Source organism: Equus asinus, chromosome 8 (assembly GCF_041296235.1).
Source record: "Equus asinus isolate D_3611 breed Donkey chromosome 8, EquAss-T2T_v2, whole genome shotgun sequence".
NCBI lineage: Eukaryota > Metazoa > Chordata > Mammalia > Perissodactyla > Equidae > Equus > Equus asinus.
Genome location: NC_091797.1, coordinates 80,789,180 through 80,812,938, shown reverse-complemented (window position 1 = coordinate 80,812,938; position 23,759 = coordinate 80,789,180). Strand labels below are relative to the sequence as shown.

The following is a 23,759-nucleotide window of genomic DNA, read 5'->3' as shown; positions in this document are numbered from 1 at the left end:
ATTCCTGGGTGCCCCTTGAATGTGGGTGGGTGGCCAATCCCAATGTCCTTTGCTCCAGGAACCTGGGCCAAGCTGGCCCATTGGCCCTATTTAAAACAGCATTTCTCAAAGCCTACAGCAGGGCTGGCTTCACCAGCGTACGGCTGCCCTGCACGCAGAAGGGCCCCAAGCTTGGTGTAATGCTCTGCTATCCCTGCCTTGAATTTCTAAATAATTTTTGAACGAGAGGCCCCGCATTTTCATTTTGCACAGTTCACATTCCATTTTGCACTGAGCCCACAAATTACGTAGCTGATCCCGCCTGAGACTCATACCTCTCACTGTACACAACACGATTTTAGGCGCTGTGCATGTAACCTTGTCTCAGTTTAAGTAGCCACAGACGCAGCATGGAACTAGGTCAACGTGTCCCTGATTTGCTGGCTATTATTACTTAGGAGGGGGTCAGATTTACTTGTGGGAAAAAAGTGAGTCCGTTTAAAGAAAAATAGGAGGTGAATTAACTGCAGATGCTACTCAAATGTGGCAAAAGAATAAAAGGAAGGGAAGCAAATGGATTGATCAAATTTGGGAATTGCCAACTTAAAGAACCGCCAATGCTTTCTCCCCGCCACCGCCAAACCCGTGATCCAAAAATATTTCCCTCCCAACCAGCCGCGGTGTCTGGAGTTCCCGCACCCACTGTTTCTCAGAAGGAACTCTAATTCGCTGTATGCCTTTGGGCAAGTCCCTTCATCCCTTGAGCCTCAGTTTGTCCATCTGCAAAATGGGCTAGCTCTTTCCTCCTAGAATCTTGGATTCTCCTGAGTTCAATCAATGGTTTGGAAATGCTGGTCCTCCCACCAGCTACATGGGAACCACTGGAGGAGGTCATAAAATGTGCTTGTCCCCAGACTCCGGCCTTGGAAATGCTGATTCAGTAGGTCGAGGGTAGAACCTGAGGATATTTTTACCAACCTCCTCAGTGATTCTGATCAGCAGCCAGTTCTGAGAACCACTGGGTTGAAGTATTGAAAATCGCTCATTAATCACTCAACAAACACTTGCCAAGTATCGCCTGCGGATCTTGCATGGCGCAGAGTAACAGAGAACTATAGAATCTCTGCCCTCTGGGATCCTGCAATTTCCTGTTGCAGAAAGAACTCGAACGTGAGATAACATCAACTTCCTGTGCGCCAGCTACTATTCAAAGAGTTGTATGGGTATCAACTGTGGCACCCTGGATTTTCAAAAAAACAGCCACTGCATTTTGCCAGTCCCGTATGGCCTTCCAGAACTTTACCCCATTAACCAATGGAGAGTCTTTCTGCTCCCCTTGAAACTGGGCAGAATGTTGTGACTTTCATGACGAGCAGAAAGCAGCAGCAGTGACCCTCTGTGACCTCCAGGTGAGGTCAGAAAAGGCAATAAATATTCCTTCCACCTGCCTTTCTCTCTCTTGGGATGCTCATCCTTGGAACCCAGCCACCATCTTATAAGGAAGCCACATGGAGATGACACTTGTAGGTGTTCTGGCTGTCTGACCTGACTGAGGCGTCCCCGACCACCAGACACATGAGTGGGCAGGCTTCCAGATGATTCCAGCGCCCAGCCTTCCAGCTGGGTGACTGCTCCGGCTGTCACCAAGTAGAGCATAGAGGTTGTCCCCACGGAGCCCTACCCAAGTTGCAGATTTATGAGCAAAATAAATTGTAGCTCGTTTTAACCCACTAAAATTCAGGTTTGTTATGCAGCAATAGATAACCATAAGATGAGCCCATGGACACTCCACGACTGTACAAGAAATGTACCATTTTCCCCCTTTTTACAGATGAAGAAACTCAGGCTTAGTGAGGCAAAGCCACTTGTCCCACATCACACAGAGAACAGGCCATATAGCCAGAATTTGACCCAAAGTCTGTCCAACCTCAAATCCACATTCTTTGTTGATGGGAAGATCAGCGGGTCAATCTAGAGGGTGTAGAGCATTTGAGTTTGGAAAGAATGGTGGAAAATAGTGGAAAAGATGGCCAAGGGCTGAGCTTAGAGAAAAAGCAAGAGTAGCCAGAAGAAATAAGCAGATTTGCCATTGGAATTAAGATCAGTCAAGGCCACACTCTACCTGGCTCAGCTAGGGATGGTCCCTGCTATGCAAACGCCGGAGAGGAATCCATTGCTCGGCTGTCCAACACCCAGATCAGAGGGCATAGAAGGCTGTCTTCACCTTCACACCTCTTCCTTCAACAGGGAAGGATCTTGTCTTTGAAATCCTGATTCCTCCTGCCCTCGCCCACCCCCAGGTTTTCTCCTTCCAACACGCAAAGTCTGATTCACACAGATGAGACGCCCAGCAAGCAGATCCCAGCACAGGCCATCTTCCTTCCCACTACACTCCATTTCTCTCTCCCTCTTGCCTGAAAGATGGAGCTCTTCAGCAGGTTAGGGACTGAGAAAATGAGAGTTTTCAACGATCTGGGCGATACCACTTTCTGGTTTTCACTTTTTCCTGGTGCCGCCTGCATCGCCATCCTGGGGAGATGTTTTGTGAAGATAATCATGATTTATTAAATGCCAGGCATCGAGTTAGGTGCTGGACATACACGATTATATCTGCTCCACTGCAAAATGGGCCGTGGTAGAGATGACATGAGCTTTGGCACTTAAAAGCTTTTTGGCACTTCCACGTGCCAGACACTCAGAAGCTAACTTTGTTGACCTCCTGCTGCTCTGCCGATAACAATAATTCATTATGATGATAACTTAGCACATTGGCCCTATAAGATAATACCTAATCCTTTTAGGTCCTATTACATCTCTATTTCAAGATGAGGAAACTGAGGCACTGGCAGCATTTGTCCAAGGTCGCACAACTTATAAATGGTGGAGCCAGGACTCCAACCCAGGACTCCATAACTCCGAATTCCATGGTTGTAAGCAATATCACTCCTTGCCCATTTTCCTGTGCTCCTCGGTGCTCCCCAGCCCCTGTCTTGCTTTCCCTCTCATCTCCTGGTGCTGTGCAGTCATTCTTTGCCCTGCAACACACGAGAGCCTGAGCACGATTCAAAGCCCTTTGCACTTCGTTGACCGACAGCCTTGTAATAGTATTACTGCTGATGGCTTTTCATTCCCGATGCCAAACCTGATTTGGAGTTCACAAGGCTGAGGGTTTCAATCCAGGCCCTGTGGACAGGCTCCGGGAGCCCTAAGTGACTGTAGCTTACAGACAATCTAATTGTTATTGACATTTGTGTCTGATTGTTCATCAAGGAGGAGCTGGCTTGTAGGCCAAATCATTCTATTACCCGGCCCCCTTTCAGCCTCCCCACTAACGACAAAACACGTATGCGCCATCAGTGGCAGGCCAATCAATCGTAATATCACTCTACATCTATCACAGTCGCTTTTGTGGGCTTGGGTTTGGGAGTGGGTCGGGCAAAGGGAAATGGGAGGATGGACTGGATGAAAATTCTTGTACACTGAATCTGAAATGGAAGCATCCATGCAAACAGAAAGGAATGGCTGTAGATAGATGATAGACACATAGGTAGATATAGAGACAGTAATGCAATAATCTGTGTCTGTATCGGTATCTATATATCCTACTACTTGAGAGGGTAATTTTTAGGAGGCATGTCACTTGTCAGTTCCTTCTTCTTGGTTGAAGCCCAGTGTCCCAGGATAATGCCCAATTTTATCTTGAATGACACTTGTGTCGCATTAAGCAAGCTTGATCATAATCTATTCAATATGTTGATGAGTTACCCTGCCCCCCCCCAAAAAAGGGCATCCCTCATTCATGTCACAAATCTTTGCCTCATTTTATTTAATTCTATTTTTCTAGACTCTCCCATTGGCCAGACTGCCCTCTTTAGTGTTATCTTGAAAAAGTTGAAACCATCAGCCTTCACCAAGTGTTGGCTGCGCCTGACGTCAAGTGCTTTCACAATTTCTCATTAATTCCAAGAGTGCGTGAAGACCTCACAGCATCAGTTAGACAAAGGTCATTTTGCGAGGAGCAGTAAAAGTTTTGCACCGAACCATCCATACTTTCTTGGATTCTAATGACAGTGACACAGCCTTTTGGAAGGGCTGGCACAGTGGTCACTATGGGGATACAATGACCTTCTTAGGAACAGGATTGAGCAAACTCACGGAAAGCAGTGCTCTTCTTTGCTTAAAAAGAAAAAAGCAGGCACATTAAAACAATAATGAGTTTTATACACCAGCAGAATGACGAAAATTAAAAAGGCTGATAATACCAAGTGCAGGTGAAGATGTTCGATGACCGAAGCCCTCACACCTTGTTGATGGGTGTGATAGACCACGTTGTGTCCCTCCCAACATTCAGATGTTGAAGTTCTAACTCTAGCAACTCAGAATATGACTGTATTTGGAGACTGGTCTTTAAGATGGTGATTGAGTTGAAATGAGGTCACTGGGGCGGTGTGGGGTGGGGGAGCCCTGATCCAATCTGACTGGTGTCCTTGTAATGAGAGATTAGGACACGAACATGTGCAGAAGGATGATCACGTACAGCCACAGGGAGATGACCATCTACAAGCCATGGAGAGAGGCCTCAGAAGAAACCAACCCTGCCGACCCTCGATTTTGGACTTCCAGCCTCCAGAATTGTGAAACAGCAAATTTCTGTTGTTCAGTCTGTGGTGCTTTGTTACAGCAACCCTAGCAAACCAATACAATGGGGATGCAAAATGGTGTGGCCGCTTTAGAAAACAGGTTGCCCCTTTTTATGAAGTAAACCATATACTAGCAATATAACCCAGAAATTCCATTCCTGGGTATTCACCCGAGAGAAATGAAACATGTTCACACAAAGACCTCAAAATGAATATGTATAACATAATTATTTACAATAGCCCGAACTGTTGAAACAACCCAAATGTTTATCAACTGATGCGTGCATAGACAAATCGTGGTATATCCCATCCAATGGAATATTATACACCAAGAAAAGGGATCAAATTACGGGCACATACAAAAATGTGGACAAATCTCAAAAGCATTCATTCTCTCAAGTGAAAGAAGTAAGACACCAAAGACTACGTAATAATTTCCATTTAATGACATCTTGGAAAAGATAAATCTAAATGAACAGAAAACAGATCAGTGGTTTCCAGGGGCTGGAAGTAGAAGAAGGCAATTGATTACAAAGGGGCATCAGGGAACATTTTTGGGTGATAGAAATGTTCTATTTCTTGATTACAGTGATGGATACATTTCAGATTCATCAAACTGTATCTTAAAATGGGTAAACTTTACTGTATATTAATTTATTTCATATAAATATTTGTATTTATAAACATATAATATTTCATATATTTAAAAAAATAATGAGCTATCCTTCTTTGCCTAAGGGGCAAAAATTGTCAAAATTAATAACATCCAACATTGGTGAAGATGCAGGGAAATGATTACTTCCATGCAGCCCTGTTGGGTGTTTAAATGAGGACAGTCTTTCTAGAAAGCAAACTGGTACTTCTCTATCAAAATGTAAAATATACCCATCTTTTGACCCAGCATTCTCACCTCTAGGAATCTTGCCAAACTACTTGCACATTTGCAAATACGTCCATAGCAGTGCTGTTTATCGTGGCCAAAGGTAAGCAATCCGTGGGAAAAAACTTATCACAGAAATAGGAGCTCAAAGATATATACCAAACTGTTGACATCCTTAGATCATCAGGGAGGAGAAAAGGAGGCACGAGTGGGGACTGAAGACGGACCTCTGAACATTTTACTCAATATTCTTCTGTATTGTTTAAAATATTTTATGCAGAGAATGAATTCATACCATGTGTAATATTTTTTTTAACCCTGGGGCCAGAATTTCCATTTTAATAAGTTAAAATGCTTCTCACTCCTTCAAGAGTCCCCTTCTCTGCTCTCTCTTATTTGACAAATGCACTTATTGTTTCAAAAAAAATAATTCGTTGAGATGGGTGCCAAACATTCATTTATCTTAGCAGATTTGAGACAAAGAAATTCTTTACAAGAAAATAATGCTAGGTGCTACCAGCGCATGATGTTACCAAAATAATGACAGCAATATCGAGGGTCATAAAAGTAAAAGAAATTGACTGACTCCGCTTAGGCGCAGACCCAGTGATCAAGAATTTCATATGCTTAGTGAAGGTTTTCTCCGAGTTGGCCCAATGACAGGAGCAAAATAAGGGTGAGAGGAGAATGGAGGAACTGTGGACCATTTACACCGCGGAGAAGGAACTAGAAATGCTTCAGGGAAGAGCAGAGGGGTTGACGTTAGATCCAGACTTCCCTGACCCCAGAGGGTAAATATAAAACAAATCAACTTCAATGACAGTGAAAAACACCGAGTTCCTTTGGACCAAGGCTACGATCAGGGACTTTGACTTTGCAAATACCTGGTGCGCTTGCAACACGTGGCCTCCAAGGCCGCCCTGGGAGCATGCGCAGCTTGGGCCGACCAAGTTCCCGGGTTTCCTCCGCGTCTCCACTCCTGGCGTTGAGCAATCAGATATCTCCCTTGCTGGTGGATTCATCAGCCTGGGGAAAACCAGAGATTTGCTTGAGCTATCGGGGTCATTGGAAAGGAGGATGTAGGTAAGTCTTTGAGCTACAGTCATTCTCTGGGGCCATTTCTCCCCCCCGTGAGAGAATTATATGTCATTTTAGAGATCTCTCGAATTTTTCCAGGTGAAAGTTCCAGAAATGATGATCTCGTTGAATTATTTCTTAGCAGACTTTAAGCGAGAAGTAGAAAATCAAATGATTACAGAAATACCTACTCACTTTGAAAGTCCCTTACAAGCAACCATTAGACATCTTAGTGTCTTTGCCCGACCCAGTAATTACAGTATTTTCCCACTTAATTTGGGACTGAGATGAAGAGGGATTCTGTTAAATTGGGGGCCAGCAAAATTTTCCTGTAAAGGGTCAGATGGTGAATATTTTAGGCTTTGTGGGCCTTGTGGTCTCTGTCACAACTACTCGATTCTGCCATTTTAGTGCAAAAGCAGCCATAAGTGAATGGGTGTGACTGTGTTCCGATAAAACTTTATTAATGATGCCCAAATTTGAATTTCATATAAATTTCATGTTTCACAAAATATTAATCTCCCTCTGGTTTTGTTTTGTTTTTGTTTTCTTCAACCTTCGAAAAAGGTTAAAAAAAAAAAACCATTCTTATCCTCGAGCCTTACAAAAGAGGAGGTGGACTGGATTTGGCTCACAGGACCTCGTTTGCCAACATCTGCATTAAATCTTCTTGTCATTTATGCTTTTTTGTTACAAACATCTTTTTATTTTGAAACCTCCCTCTTATGACACGAAATGTCTTAACAGGTAGATAGATGGATAAATAGGTAGAACGTTGATGGTTGACAGATAATAGATAGATAAATAGGATTCTTTTTAAGCAAAAGAAATGGTCTTTGTCCCTTTGGGATATTAGAATGTAAGCCCCCTGAGGGCTGTGCTTAGCATAATGCCAGGCACACAGTATAGGTTCGAAAATTTCTCTCAGATAAACGAACATATAAAGATCAAAGGAGGGGAAGTTTGGTTCCCATTCTCAAACCATTAGCAACACTCCTTTCTCCAAACTCTGAGTGTTAGGTAGAGGCCAGGTGTCAAAAACTGTTAGGTGAGATCTACATAATGGAGGTGAATTGCCAGGAGTTCGTCAGACAGAGGAGCATTGCAACATCAGAGCTCAAACGCAGCAGCAGCCCAAGATGAAAGTCTGAAAGGTATCACAAAAGGAAGGACCTGTCTGGATTGGCCTTACCAAAGGAGAAGTCCAAGTGTGGGGAGAGAAAGAGAGCTAAATCAAGGGAAATAAGATCCCAAATTATATTGGTTAGGTATTTAAGCCCAACTACAGTGACTTAAACACTTAAGATTTCACTTTTTCTCTCATAAAAGAATCCCTGAAATAGACAAGCAGGGACAATATGGCAATTCCATCAAGTTTTCAGAAAGGTAGAGGCAGGATCTTCTTTTTTTTCCATCTCCAAGTTACCTCATAATTTAGGGCAGCTGCTAGAGCTCCTGCCATTACATAAACATTCCAGATTGCAAGTACAGAAATGAGGAATTTTAGGACAAAGGGTGCACTTATCAGCTGAGTCAACTCTCCTAATCAGTCTTCCCAAGGCATTGTGCACATTTCCGCTTACCTATCAATGGTCAAAATTTAGTCATATGAACATATTAGCTGCAAGGGAAGCTCAGAAACACAGCTTTTTGATGGGAGCATTGCTGCCCACAGAAAATTGGGGTTCTATTTCTAAGGAAATAGAAGTGAGAGAGTATTGTAAAAGCAACTAGCCATATCTGCCTTAGCAACTAATCGTGGTTTATTAATTCATTGATCCACAAATATTTATTATGTGATTACCATGCCTGCCAGACAGGGCTACGTCAGAGAACAAGGGAAGCCCCTGTTCTCGTGAAAATCAAGTTCCAGGAGAGACCAGAGGCATTAAACGGAACTATGTGTAGTGAAACATTCTAAAGTACTATTGGATCATATAAACTGGGTGATCTGTCCCAGGGGGGTGACAAACTTTGTCTTCAAAGGGCCAGGTGGCAAATTTTTTACACTTTGTGTACCATATGGTCTCCGTGTCAACACTCTACTCTGTCATTATAACACAAAAACAGGCACAGGGAATGTGTAGATGCATCGGCATAGTTGTGTTCCAATAAAACTTTATTAACAAAAGCAGACGGTGGGCCGAATTTGGCCCACAGGTCATTGTTTGGTGACTCCTGATCTAAGCTAATGTGAGAGCTCAGTTAGATCCTGACGTGATGAGGCGTGAAAGATGCTCAGAAGTTCATTATGAAGAAAGGAGTGGGGCTGACATGGAGCTTTCCAGGCAAAGAGTCATTGTTTCAAAGATGGAGCTACAAGAAAGAACAAAGCATGTTCAAGGATATTAAAGGCATCCAAATAGAATGGAGTGTAATCAGCAAGAAGAAGAGAAATGAAAGATGAGTTGGTAGGAGGCTGAAGTCAGGGCTTCCACAGGTAAGTCTGTACTTTATCCTAAGGGCGCTATCGAGTGACTGAGGGTTTTTAATAAGGAAGGGACATGACTAGAGTTTTAAGTTCATTCTGGCTGTTGGATGGGTGAAGTTACCGGAGGGGTTAAGAATAGAGGACAGACATCCATCAGAATGGCTAAAAGGAAAAATGAAATCCAATAACAACAAATGTTAGTGAACTTTTTTTACTCACAACACTTCCGGCACCAAATGTGTGGGGTTTTTCCTCACACCAAGTAATTCTCCAGCTCTCTGGGCACTAACTAGGGGTTTTACAATTCATTTCAATTCTGACACTACCTACCTAGAGTCAGTGCCATAGTCCCCACGTTTAAGAACTCAGTCCCCCCAGATGGCCCTCACCTCAGTCACAAACATTGGGTCCCAGGGTCCTCACGCTTCTGTCTGACTTGGCTACAGATCAGGAGTTCCCACAAACCCCTCCCCCAGGTTCAACAGTTTCCCAGAATGGCTCAGAGAACTCGGGAAGACAGTTCACTTGTGTTTACTGACTTATTATAAAGGATACCACTCAGGAGCAAGCAAATGGAAGAGATGCATAGGGCAAGGTTTGGGGTGGGGTTGGGGTTCGGGGAGCTTCCATGCCATCTTGGGGCACACCACCCTCCCAGCACCTTGACGTGTTCACCAACCCAAAGGCTTTGCACCCCCTATTGTTGAGGGGTTTTCATGGAGGTTCGTTATGAAGGCATGAGGGATGAGATCATTGGCCATTGGTGACCGACTCGATCACCAGCCCCTCTCCCCTCCCCAGAAGTGGGACTGCAGGGCTGAAGTTTCCAACCCTCTGGTCATGCCCTGGTCTTCCTGGTAACCAGCCCCTATTCTGAAGCTACCCAGTGGCCCCCAGCTACCAGGCATCTCATTATCATACAAGGGACAATCTCCTCCAGAAAGGCCAAGAGTTTTAGGAGCTGTGTGCCAGGAACCAAGGATAAAGACCAAATATTTATACTTTATCACAGTAGGCAAATGAACGGACAACCTGGGACATTTCGTTAGCTTCTGCTGGGAGGGTAAATTGGTATGACCAATTAAGAAGACTGTTGGGAAATTTCTAGTAAAGCTGAATGTGCTCCCACCCTGAGAGTCAACACTCCTACTCCTACTCAAGAGAAAATGCTAAAACACACAGACACGAACGTCCATAGTCACCCTGTTTGAAATAGCCCAAAACTGGAAATAACCCAAATGCCCAGCCGTAGTAGGATGGATAAATAAATTGTGTTATCCTTATCAAATGTCATAAAATGCAACCTTGAGAATGACCAATCCACAAGTATGTGCAGTAACATAGATGAATTTCACAAACATGAGCTGTAGTGAAAGCAAGAAGCCAGAGACAAAAAAAAATACAGCCCGTTCTGCCATGACATGACATCTGCGTACCTAAAAATCACTGCTCTACACGAAATCGCTCAATAAAAACCACAGGGCTTGCAGGGGACATGGGGTGAGGGGGACAACACTAAAAACTTTGTTAGTGATGCATTAAAAAAATAGGAAACTAATAAAAATCGTATCACAGTTTTACATATGTTAAATGCTTTAAAAAAAAAGTGCATAAATGCTACAATAAATATGGCACTTTGGAAAAGCCCTGAAGTTGCTTGTGGAAGTGATGTCAGAGGGTTTCAGCGTGTGAGTTCTTGTGGAGCAGTGGGAGGGGTGGTCTGAAATGGGAAACTGTACCCCAGGTATGGATGAGTGTGTCTTATCACAGACACAGTGAACTGAGGTCGACAGCAGATGTTTGAGGTGTCCGCATTTTGTGTATTTCCCCAGGGTTCAGGCCAGCTGGGTGCTGTTCTCTACATTTATTTAGTGTTTCTTGCAACAAAATCACACATCAGCCAATGCTAAATCTGCCTGACGTTCACATTGTTCCCTAATAGATTAATCACGCTGGAACAAAATTGCATTTTCAAAACAAGTGTGATAGCAGAACTGACTGCATATTGGATGATTCCGTTTTATAGAAGCTTCAAAACCAGGTCAAGCCCTCTCTATGTAAGTCAGGATAGCAGTTACCCTTGGGTGCGGCGAGGTGACTGAGAAGGGCGATGAGGAGGCTCCCCGGGAGCTGGGAACATTGTGTGCCTGGGTGCTGGCTCCATCTGGGGAAAACATTATGGAGCTGTGCCCTTCACCATACGTGCACTTTGCTATGCATCTGCCAAACTACAGTAAGACATTTACTATGAATGAATGGATGGATGTTCAAAACAGAACCTAACAGAGCAGCAAGAAAAGAAAACTAGTTAGGAAGTCGGTCTGTCTTCTAGACGAGAGAGAATGGTGGCCTGGACCAGGGTGTGAGCAGAGTGGATTGAAGAGCTGCCTAGAATGCAGCAGTGAAGGGTCCAGGGTAAGTCCCAAGTTTCCCTCTGGAGTGAAGGATCAGACTGACCACAGAAGGGAAGCTCCCATTTCAGATGACCTTCTCAATGGTTCATCCCTGGCCAATCTCCCTGCAATTTTGGACAGAATTGACCAGCCAGGACCAAGCCCACTGCATTGCTAACAACACCCAGATACTTCTTCCACTGGGTGTTTGGGGTCTGTCTTCTTTTTGGAAACAGAATGGCGCTGAAGGAATGTTCTCTTGTGGAGCATCTTCATGATGTCACTGAGCACGGACCACAGTGAGAGCATCATGGTTGCCAGAACACAGGAGAAGCCTGAGATCCTAAACACACCGAACTTCCAAGCAAAATGGCACACGTTTGTACTTCTTTATCCACCTTAAAAAAGTCATCATTACAGAGGGGCCGGCCCGGTGGCATAGTGGTTAAGTTCGAGCACTCTGCTTCAGCAGCCTGGGGGTTCATGGGTTCAGATCTTGGATGCCGACCCACACACTGCTCATCAAGCCATGCTGTGGCAGCATCCCACATACAAAATCCAGGAAGATTGACACAGATGTTAGCTCAGGGACAATCTTCCTCACCGAAAAAAAAAAAAAGAAAAAAAAAGAAAAGTCATCATTCTCCCTTCCCCACCCCCATAGGGTAAATAATTTAGAGGGTAGACTTTTAAAGTCGGAGACTTGTAAAGCACAGGAAATCAAAATCCGCTCAGTTTCATGGTTTGTGGAGACTTACTGCTCTGTGGTTTCCAGCTTAGAAAGAGTTCTTTTTAAATTAATTTTTAATAGCATCTGCTGTTACTGTTTTTCTATATCGAGAAAAACTCTGCAAAGACCCGAGCTCAGCTTCTCACTTAATCGTCGTCTTTGTGGGAGGAATGAGTGAGCTGAGAGGTGACGTGCCGTGGGCATCCAAACTCTGTCTCAGCTGGCGCGCTTGGAGTCTGTGCAACTTAAATCGCAAAGCCCCGGGGGCTGGGGCTTATCTCCTTTATCTCTTGTACAGGGCTGAACAGACTGTGGGCATTCAACAAGTAATAAATAACGCTATCTTACATATCAATAGCACGTGCAGTCTGGTTGGGAAAAGCCAATTCTGAAAAAAGCAAGACCCAACCAGCACCCAAGCCTTGCATTTGATCCAAAGGTGACCTCGTGGGAAGACATCTTGAAACTCGGGGGGGGGGGGTGTTGCTTTGCATTTCCTCTGTCCATTTCGATGCCCCTGAGAGTAAGACGATAAGGGTTTTCCGAACAGCAGAAGGATCGTCTTTCTTTCTACAGAGCATCCGCGATTCCTCAGGTTTGATAACTAACTGGCCTTCAGTTAATATCTGCTGAATAAATAATAGTAATAACTAATGTTTATGAAGGGCTGACTCTGTGTCAAGCACTCTGATAATCTTTTACAAGAAGCCTCTCATTCAACCCCCATATCAACACTATGAGGCAGGTTCTATCCTGAGCCCCATTTTACAGATGGGAAAACAGAGGTTCAGAGAGATTTAGTCACTTGCTCAAGGTCACTCAGCTAGTCAGTGGTAGTGCAGGATTTTAACTCCAGCTCAGAACCACTCTACTGTACTATGTCTGTAGGTTAAATGCCTCATCAACCTTTGTGCCTGAGTTTAGACCAAAAGAAAGGGATTCTTGAGATTCAAGGGGAAAAAAAAAACTTGCCAAGTGATTCTTGAGTGGTTAAGTCTCCGAGGAAGGGGTGGATGCTGCATATATCTCAGTCAGTTTGCCCTGAATATAATAAACTCCAAAATGTCACAGAAACTTGGAATTGGGCATTGAAAAGAGCTCCAGAGATTATTTAGTTCAACCTCTTACCCAATAAAAGACTCCCTTCCATGGAATACTGCAGCTTCTGCTTACATGCCTCCAGGGATAGGAGGCTCACCACCTGAAATACCTTAAGTGGTTCTAGAGGGCCAGATTGCCCTTTCCTCACCTTTAGACCTAAAACAAGAAATTGGTGCCTAATTCCTGGTGCTTCCCAAGAAAAACAGATCCGGGGCTGGCCCCGTGGCCGAGTGGTTAAGTTCGCACGCTCCACTGCAGGTGGCCCAGTGTTTTGTTGGTTCGAATCCTGGGCGCGGACATGGCACTGCTCATCAAACCACGCTGAGGCAGCATCCCACATGCCACAACTAGAAGGACCCACAACGAAGAATACACAACTATGTACCGGAGGGCTTTGGGGAGAAAAAGGAAAAAAGTAAAATCTTTAAAAAAAAAAAATACAGATCCAGCTGCCTAAGTGAACACTCTGTTCGGTTTGTTTCCTGGAGAGAAGAAATGATACCAGAACTCATTGAGGCTCCCTGTCAGCTCAGGACCCCATAGGCCACTCTCAGCTCCACAATCCCCGGATCTACAGAAGCCAAGCATCTATATCCTCCTCGAGCCCAATTTGTGGTTCTTTCACCTGAGGGCACACCTCCCATAAGTGGCTGTGCCAACGCTCCAGCTCACATCTGGGTGATGCCCGCAGCCTGCCTTCATTTAGCAGCGTCCGATTGAATCTGGGACAGAAAGAGCAAGATCTGTGTCTCCACACACACAGCCACTGCACCTGCAGAAAGAGGCACAAAGTGGGTCTCGCCTATTTTATCCCCCCTGCCCCCCATTTGGAGCGCTGTAATATTTTCAAGACCCCAGACTCAGAAGGTTGCATCATTCCTACAGGCAAATGACTCAGGCGACCTCCAAACGGAGCATTCAATACTGGGCCCTCTTGGCACCTGGTATAGGTGTGCTCTTTGCAAAGGGGTTAAGCCAACCATGGCACCTGCTGGACTTCTAGCTCAGGGCTCGAACTGACAACACTCACGGTCAACAAGTTCTGTGAACACATTGCAGCTCCACCACTCACCAGCTCTGAAAACACAATATTTGTTTACTGGTCTATAACATGCCTTTCCCAACTCAGATGCGAGAGCCCCGCCATTGGGGACTTTGTATGTCTGCTTCATTGCCATTCACCCCGTGTCCAGGACAGTGCCTATGCACAGGAGGTACTGAACAGATATTTGAGTGAATGGATGAATGGACGAGCAAGCCTCAGCTTAGTCATCTATAGTTAAGATCTCAATCTCTGAGGCATGGTGGCTGTAAAGACTGAGTAGGAACGCCCACGCATTCAGAAGGTGTTTAGTACGGAGGCAGGCATATTGTAAGCATTCGGTAAATGGGTGCTATTTAAAAGAGACACACACTCATCAACGGATGAATGCATAAAGAAAATGTGGTATATACATACAATGGAATATTATTCAGCCATAAAAAAGCAGGAAATCTGCGTTTGGCACAACATGGAGGGCATCATGCTGAGTAAATAAGTCAGGCAGAGAAAGACAAATACTGTATGTTCTCACTACTATGCGGAATCTAAACAAGCCAAACTCATGGAAGCAGAGAGTAGAATGGTGGTTGCCAGGCTGGGGGGGTGGGGGAAATGGGGAGACGCTGGTCCCAGGGCACAAACTTCTAGCTATAAGATGACTACTGGGGGTCCAGTGCACAGCCTGGTGACTCTAGTTAACGGTACTGTATTGTATACTTGAAAGTTGCTAAGGGAGTAGATTTTAAATGTTCTCACCACACACACACGCATGCACACAACGGTAATTACATGAGAGGATGGAGGTGCTAACTAACCTTATTGTGTAATCATTTGGCAATATATACGTGTATCAAATCATCACATTGTAAACCTTAAACTTACATATATGTTAATATCTCAATAAAGCTGGAAAACAATGGCAGGATAAAGTGAAATGAAATGAAATTGACACACAGCACTCAGATTGACACTTACAGACCATCAGGCAGATAGAGACAGAAAGACACACACCCAGAGAGACGCACAGACATTTGTACAGACACGTGCGTGGACCCACACATGCTGAGACACACAAAAAGACACACACACGGGAAGCAACAGAAATCCATCACAAGTGTGGCTCTGTTCCCCTCCACGCAGCCCACGTCCGCCCCGAGCGCCCCCCTCCCCGCCGCCCCCCAGCTCCCATGTTCGGAAAGTCGAGCGGGCCAGGCTGTTTGATTGGCGGAGCCCCCTTCGTGGTTTTCTTTTTCCGAGTGCGGTTTTCAAGCGACATGGGGAGTAATGAGAGGAAATAATTCTGTTCATTGTTGAACAACCGGAGTACACCGTGGCAATGTGTCTAACAGATGTGTGCGCGGGGAGAGGATTTCTATACATGACTGTGCGCTCGGTCTGTCTCCGAAGATGGGGAATTCAAACCGGCATTTTTATTTTTTGTGAAAGAAGGCCGCGGGAGGAGAGCTTGAAGCCGCTCCGGGGGTGTATTAAGTTGGACAGCCCTGAAGCACGTGGGAGCAGTGCCTGCAGCCCGCTTTCTCCCGAGAAGCATATTGCATGTGTGCTGATGTTAATTCCTTGAATCGATACACTATCACAGAGTTGGGTTTTATTTCTCCTTGCCCCCCTACAAAGAACGTTTAAAAAAAAACTCTGGCCCAAGGGAAAATCACTTCATGGGGACGTCCAGATGAAACCAGGATTCTGGCTACTTTGGGCTCCTGAATGTGATAGCGGAACTGGCATCCTGTGAAATGCACCCCATGTCTCCTTTTAGTGAGAAAGGCCAGTGTCACTCACTCTGCCTTTCCTGCCAGCTAAATGTCTCTGCTTCCTATGCATTCTTCTAGCTCTTAACAGTTTAGGTCAAGGATGCTTTATCTTATCTCTGCTCTTTCAGCTCAGGCCTTCAGTAATGAGGCCTCTGCCGGGGGCCAAGGTCATGCTCTTTCCTCCTGGAGAAGCCAACAGCTTTCTCTGCTCCATGGGTGTAAGCTTAACCAAAGAGACAACCGGCTACATGTGAGCTGGATCCAGCCCCCAGACCTGTTTTGTTTGGCTCACCGAATGTTGGCTCAGACGATATACTTTTTTAAAAATTTGAACCGTTTGCCAACATTTAAAAAGTCAGAAGCTTTCACATAAAAATTCCAGTTTTTCAGTTTTCTTGAAAACTTGAAAGTTCTGGCAACACTCAGCCTACATTCCTACCAGGTCATAATCAGCTAGAGGTGAGTGGTGGGGGGTGCCTTGAGACAGGACCCTGCATTTTGCCACAGTCCCCACCACTCCCAATTGTCTCCTTACACTGTGTCTCAGAGTCATTTGCTCTCTATTAGTGAGCTCTCACTGTTGTTTTACTTACGGAAGAATTAAAGGGACAGTAAAATAGGTCTTGTACCCATGTCACTTTGAAAAGTAGAGAAACAAAGGATCACGATGGTGTAATAAAATAACATGCTAAGTTCATTACAGGAATCCATTCATTTAATATAACTCCTCTCTGAGGGTTGGTAAGTGGATAATTTTATTATTATTATTATTATTATTATTATTATTATTATTATTCCCATTTTAGATAATGGGAAACCAAGACATAGGGAAATTAATGTAGCAAAGAAAGCCATGTTTTTCAAGGAACATGGGATGTATTTCTTTGTAGAAATGAAACCTGCCTTATGTACCATGTTAACCATCTTCCCTGTGTCCTTGCAGATCCACTGTCCACTCTTATCCGCCCTACTCTCTGCCCCTGGAGATTGATCCTTGGGGATCTGTATGAGTCCCTTCTTTGACTTCAAGTTGGACTTGGCCAACAGGAGACATGGGGAAGAAATGCGAGTGGAAGTGACACTGGAGTCTATACTCCCCAGCTCCCTCCCTGTGGGGGCACTCAGTCTCAGCAGGTTGGCTGAGTCCTTCTACCCAAGGTCAGGTCTCCTGTCCAGGGCCACTCCATAGCGTTGCCATCTCTAGTAACTTCTCCTTCAGCCTAGGGGAGGTAAGCGCTCCCACCTAGCCTCAGGGTACTGTACTTTTCTGCTTGGTTTCCCCCTACCCTGTGAGTCCCCTACGTCCTTCCCAGACATTTGAAAACAGTCGCTTGAGTAACCGCTTATCCAATGGCCCAGTTGGGGAGTACCATCTGGTCCCTGCCAGAATCCCGCCTAACAAATACATATTTGATCAGCTTCACTCATTTGCCCTACTTGCCCAGCCCTCGAAGATATTTGAATCTCCTACCCTGAGCTACACTTGCATTTTATAGAGAGCATGAGAGGAGTCCAATAAGTTCATCTGTTGCTCTCAGAAATGAATTTCCTACCACTGGAACTCGTAAGATCGCCTTTCACTCAAAAAGAGAGCAATATCTGGAATCATGCCCTGGGTTTGAAAGACTGTGGAGTAAGGAAAAGAATTCTAGAAAAGGAGTCAGGAATCCTGGATTCCACGTAGAATGCCCCCTTTCAGAAGCATAATCCCTCTTCAGAAGCAGAGAAAAAGCCAAGCAGCCAGCTGGGCCTTCATCAAACACAATCGTGCAAAATAATGTGGCCACAGATAGGGTTTTTCCAGGCCCTGCCTGGGGTAGAAGGCAGCCTGCCCATATTTTTCTCTTTCTATTTTGTTTCCCTGTTCGACCCCCATCCCTACCTCCCCTTAAGCCTTGGATAAATTCCCCTTTCCCCCAAAAAATTTGCCATTGTGCATCTATGGCATAAATGTTTGTTTCTCAACAAAACTTAATTTAAACATTTTCTACACGGGAAAGGAATGCCTCTTTTAACATAAAAATCAATCAATATTGTTAATAAACAATGTACATGTTATTTAACATCAGTGGGCCGTGCAAGTTCCACCAGGTCACTTGGCATTTCTATAGCAACATGTTTCTGGATAATTCCAGCACCCCTGGCCAGGCCTCACCCACCAGCCTCTCAGTGTTAAATTAATCACATCGGCGAGCACTGGATGAGATCAGAATTGTGCAAAGGGCCCCTTGGAAACGAAATCCTTTCTCAGCCAAAAGCAGAAAGAGCGAAAATATGATTTCACTCATTCTTTAGCACATGTTCGCGAAGGGCCTTCTCAGTGCCAAGCTGACCTGGGTCCTGGAGCTTCAGAGGGGAGGAGAGAGCCTCCTCTGGGGCCTGTGCTCCAGTTGGCGCCCACACACTCAAGACCCTGCTTTGATGGAATTTTCAAGTGCATGAGAATCACAGGGGTGATTCTCCCTGGTGATTTGTTCCCCCAGCTCTGGTGCGGGGTGAAGCAGACGTTGGAGAAAGGGAGCTACAGACCGTGAGACCAGCACGTGCAAATGCACAGAGATGGGAATGCCAAGCGTGCCCGGATAACTACAAGAAGTTCCATATTGCTGACGATCAGGCGTTCTAGAGTCCAGCATCCACACATCCACCCACATTAGAACATAAACTCCCTGAGAGTAAGCATCCTCTTCTTTTGTTCATGACCACTGTGCCTGATACATAGTAGCAGCTCAAAAAATATTTGTTAAATGAACATACCAAAATATCTACTGAAAACCTTCTAGGTCAGATGCTTGGCTGGGGATAAAGACTGGACAGAGCACAGATCCAGCTTTCCTGTGTTCACAGACTGAGGGAGTGGGTTACAAGTAAGCAAAGGGAAAATCGTGACACAATGTGATAAATACTAAGATATGGGAGCTGCTAAGGTGAACGTCTTGGTGAATGAAGAACCCTGGAGAGAGTGACATCTCAGCTGAGATCTGAAGGGCAAACCAGAGTAACCAGGGGACGAGAGGACAGGAATGGACATTCAGAGCAGTGGGAACAGCACATGCAAAGCCTTGGAGGTCAGAAGAAGCATGAGAGGATGGGATCACTGGAGACAGACAGCCAACAGGTGCTTGTGTCAAAGAGAAAGGTCATCCATCAAACCAGAACACGGAAAATAAAGGAAGATAGATAGATAGATAGACAGATAGATAGGTAGGTAGATAGATAGATAGATAGATAGATAGATAGATAGATAGATAGATAGATAGATGATAGATAGATAGACCAAGATTGCCAATAAAAGTTCAATCACTATGGAGAGGTCAACCCTAATAACCAAATCTAGAGAAGTCACCCAGGCCCCCAGGCTTTCTCTCAATAAAGACACAACACCTTTGTTAATTACTTGCTGTGTGCCAGCCACTGTGCTTTGAAGGTGTTTGGTTTTCAGCCCTAAGACATGGGTACCACTATTATCCTCATTGTGCAGATGAGAAAACTGAGGCTCTGAGGTGCAAAGTGACTCCCCACACAGGGTTCATAGGACTCAGTCACACAGATAACTGAGATTTGAACCCGGGCCCATGAGGGCAATGGGGGCACCTTGTAGACAGAGGGGCAAGCAAAGAAAGGAGAGAGGAGGCTGAGGAGGGAAGTGGGTCATTTTATCTACACAAATGTCTTCCTGGCTCATCAAAGCCCACAGAAGGCTGGGATGGAACCAGCACAGGAATTAAGGTGGAGTGAAGGTGGGGAGGATGGAACAATGAGAGGCATTCTCCACCTTGTGAGGCCTGGTGGTTGCCAGGGAGATGTGTCAAGGTGATGAGGCCAGAGATGAAAGGCCTCCCCACGATTTTCTCCTTAGTTGGAGTTGAAGGATCAACTGTTGTAGCTACTGAAGAAGCAGGGAACACAGCTGGTCGTCCCACTCTCTGGGACAGTTTCTTAGCATCTGCTTCTGAAGCTGAGACATAGAAGATGGTCAAGGTGGGGTATTCGTGTCCTTTCATGATTATTTGTAATTAACTTTAATTTTCTTTTTTTTTTTTTTTTGAGGAAGATTAGCCCTGAGCTAACTACTGCCAATCCTCCTCTTTTTGCTGAGGAAGACTGGCCCTGAGCTAACATCCGTGCCCATCTTCCTCTACTTTATATGTGGGATGCCTGCCACAGCATGGCTTGCCAAGCAGTGCCATGTCCGCACCCGGGATCCGAACCAGCGAACCCCAGGCTGCCGAAGTGGAACATGTGCCCTTAACCGCTATGTCACCGGGCCAGCCCCACTTTTAATTTTCTTTACACTAAGCTTGTTGTCAAAAATTCAAACGATAGATACAAACTGGATATACATTAGAAGGAAAATTCTCTCCCTCTAATTGAAGCCCCTGATAACTGACTCTTCCTAAAACGACACATGAGAAATTGAATTGCTCTTTGGGAAGAGAACTGGGCGCCCCTGGTCAGCAGAAGGGGGAATTCTTCACTGTATATCCTTTTATGGCTTATGATTTATTTTTAATTCAAAAAGTATAAATAAACTTTAAATAAAAATTATAAATATAAATCTAATTTTTAAAACTGGAATAATATACATAAAATTTAACCCGCTCTTAAATATGTAGTTGTTCCTTAAAGACTTTTTTCTCTTCGTATATAGAAACATAGATATGTAATGTATATAATTGTTCAACAACAGTGAAATCATTGGAGGATATTGTAAAGGTCTATTTCATCCTTTTTGAAGATTTCATAGAATTCCTTCAGAGCGTGATCTGTTTAATCTATTGACAGACATAATTTATTTCATCTGGTCCCTTTCTTTAAAGGAGAGGATTGAAATGTTGCTGTTCCGGTTTCACGCTTCCACCTGTGTCACCCCAAACTGAAAGGGAGCAGGGTCACTCCATGGGGACTTCAGTTCAAAGCTTGAACACTTGGACAACTGAGTCAGGCAGGCCTATGACGCGGTGGACAGATGCAAGAGCTCTTTAATCAGACTCCCTGGGCCCAAACCAAGGCTCTACCCTTGACCATCATGGGCTCTCAGGCTAAACCTCAGTGTCCTTATCTCTTGAAAGAGCTTCACCGTGTCCCCCTCATGAGGAGTAAATGAGAAAATCGGTAGACGCCTGCCGGCTGCCTGCCGTGGAGTACCTAAGCGCTCGGAAAATGAGCGGTACGATCTCATTCTCATTATCATTGTCATACTATTACTTCCTCTGGCATGACTCTTCCCTAAGCCCCCTCCCCATCCACTCACTCGACACACGCTCATTGAGTGCCTCGTATGTGCCCCGCTGGGGTCCACCCTGGCGAGGAGGAAGGCATCCATCAGAGGGGAAACGGACCCAGCTTTGGCTCCGGGGCCCAGGCTTCACGTCGCACCTCTGATCTAGCCTAAATCAGCTCGGGCCCTTCCAAAAAGAGAAGAAAAAAATTAAAAACAACAAAAAACTTGCCTAGAGTTCAAAGTCACTGATGTGGCTCCAGACCATCAGGACATGGTGTTGGTTTCCAGGGCTCTGGGAAATAGTTCCCGAACGGGGATGTTTCAAGAGAAACTTTAAGGTAGGGCCAGGGAGGACTTCCAGAAGGCGTTTGTTCCCACTCAATTCTCAACCAAGGGACCACCATGGGAAAATCAGTGTTATATTGTTAAATTGTAAGTTAAGATAATAATAGGAGTAGTAATCACGACAATGACAATAGGTCCTCGTTATTAAGAGTTTACTACATGCGAGATTCTGTGCTAAGAGCTTTCCATGCATCATATCATTTAATCTTCACTATAACCCAAGAGATATGAAGTGTTAAGATCTACACTATACGGACGAGCCACCCGAGGCTCAGAGAGGTTAAGGGGCTTGCCCAAGGTTACACAGCTGGTAAACAGCCAAACCAAGATTCTAACTGTAAAGCTCATGCTCTGGAGATCTCTGTCACCCAAAAGTCAAAGAGCAAAGATTCTTCAAACTTGGGGAGGAGTTGGACTTCCCTAAGAGACATCCACACCTGTGGCCTCCTTCTCTGTGCCCCTACAAAGGCCACCACAGAGAGCATTTGCAGAGACAACAGAAGACCAGAAAGCCAGCAGAGAGAGCTCAGTGGTTACCTTCCCTCTGGGCGTACACGGCTCGGGGGCTCCACACACAGGCTACGGAAGAGGGGGTACAGAAGCCTGAATCATTTAGCACACGGCCCCGGAAGACAATGGATGACATTGTAGGCTGAGGGAGCTGAATCTGAGAACCCTGGAGACCTGGCCACATCTCTCTAATCGGATCTGAAAGCCACATTCCTTCACTTCCCCCAGGTTGCTGCAAATTCCTCAGGCTTATTAAGCAGGTATGACCCGTCTTTTTGATATAAAAACAATAGGCTGTGTGCCAGGCCGGTCTGCGACCTAACAGAAAATAAAAAGTCAGCAGCACAGAGCCTGTCACCTCAAACACACATCTGGAAAGCATTTGCTATTGATATAAAAATGGATGTGTGGATAATGCATATGTGTATTTATGAATCTGGTGTATTAATCATAAAAGCCACAGTGAGAAAGGGCCGTTCTTATCCCAAAGCCAGCCCTCATGATGAGCTTTTGGATAACTTTGGGGATGACTTATCCTAACGGAGGCCAAACGCGGGGCGAAAGAATCTCAGACACACACCCTCTTCCCCACCAGCTGTGCCTTCAAAACCCGACTAGGCTAAACACGGACCAGTTTTCTCTGGTGTCATAGAGTAGATACATCTGAAAAATACATGCTGGTGGGGTCGGCTGATTCCAGCTCCTTCCAATGAAAGCTCTTACTTGACTGAAATCCAGGTTTCATGGAAAACTGCCTTTTGCAACAGAGCTGGTTGGTTTACACGGCTTCATTAAGACGGGAATTAACATGAGGAGAGAGTGGTAGGAGAAAAGGGTTGGGCTGTGAAGTGGCAAGTAAAATAAAATCATTGCTATGAGTCTTCTACAGATTCTGCCGATCTAGGGTAAGCCGTAATGGTGGTTAACTGAGGTCCGCAGAGTCTGGTTCCTCAGCCTATGACTCTGATTAAATAACATTGCATTCCATTTGTTGGACAGCTGGAGCTTCATCTGAAAAATGGTGAGATGTCTGGGATGGTCTCAAAATGCTGGGCGATGTCTGAGAAATTCAGTTAGGTGGATGCAGGGCGTCCTGGGGAACTGTGTTAAGCATTGAAATTCAGTGGAGCAACTTGGCATGTGCAGATCTCCAGTAGCAGGGTCTTGGGTTGGAAGCAAGAGGGTTAATATGGCCATGGTGAGGATGCCTGAAATTTACTTTGGGAGGCTGGTAGGGGCAAAGAGGTACAGACCTTAAAGCAATAGGCAGTCATTCTTCAGAATAATAAATCCAATGTACGTGGAGTGGCTATGTAACCTCCCACACATGTTAAGATACTGTGAACAAGGCAAACTCATAGTCACAGAGACAGATTAGGGGGTTTTGTTTAATCGAGCTGCTTCTCACATGAGCAACTTTATTTGGTTTGTTCCAGGATAAAGAGCCACAAGATAAAAGAGCTATTTATCTAAGAAAGGTTGGTTGCTGTATCAGTCGAGATGGGCCAGGTTATGCTGCAGTAACAAGCAATCCCCAAATGTCTGTGGATTAAATCAAAAAAAGTTTGTTTCTTGCTTTCCCTGTGATGTCTTTTGAAATCAGCTGAGAATTCTGCTCAGCATCATCTGCATTTA

At 44.9% G+C, this 23,759-nt stretch overlaps 1 long non-coding RNA gene across 15 annotated transcripts in view; it reads right to left on the bottom strand.

The window, feature by feature from the left end:
- LOC123287650 (uncharacterized) overlaps positions 1–23,759 on the bottom strand; it is a 216,701-nt gene that overhangs the window by 120,633 nt on the left and 72,309 nt on the right. For all 15 annotated transcript variants that reach the window (XR_011505356.1, XR_011505358.1, XR_011505360.1 and 12 more), the window contains one exon: positions 6,384–6,525. This is a non-coding gene — a long non-coding RNA (uncharacterized lncRNA). The remainder of the gene's footprint in view (positions 1–6,383; positions 6,526–23,759) is intronic.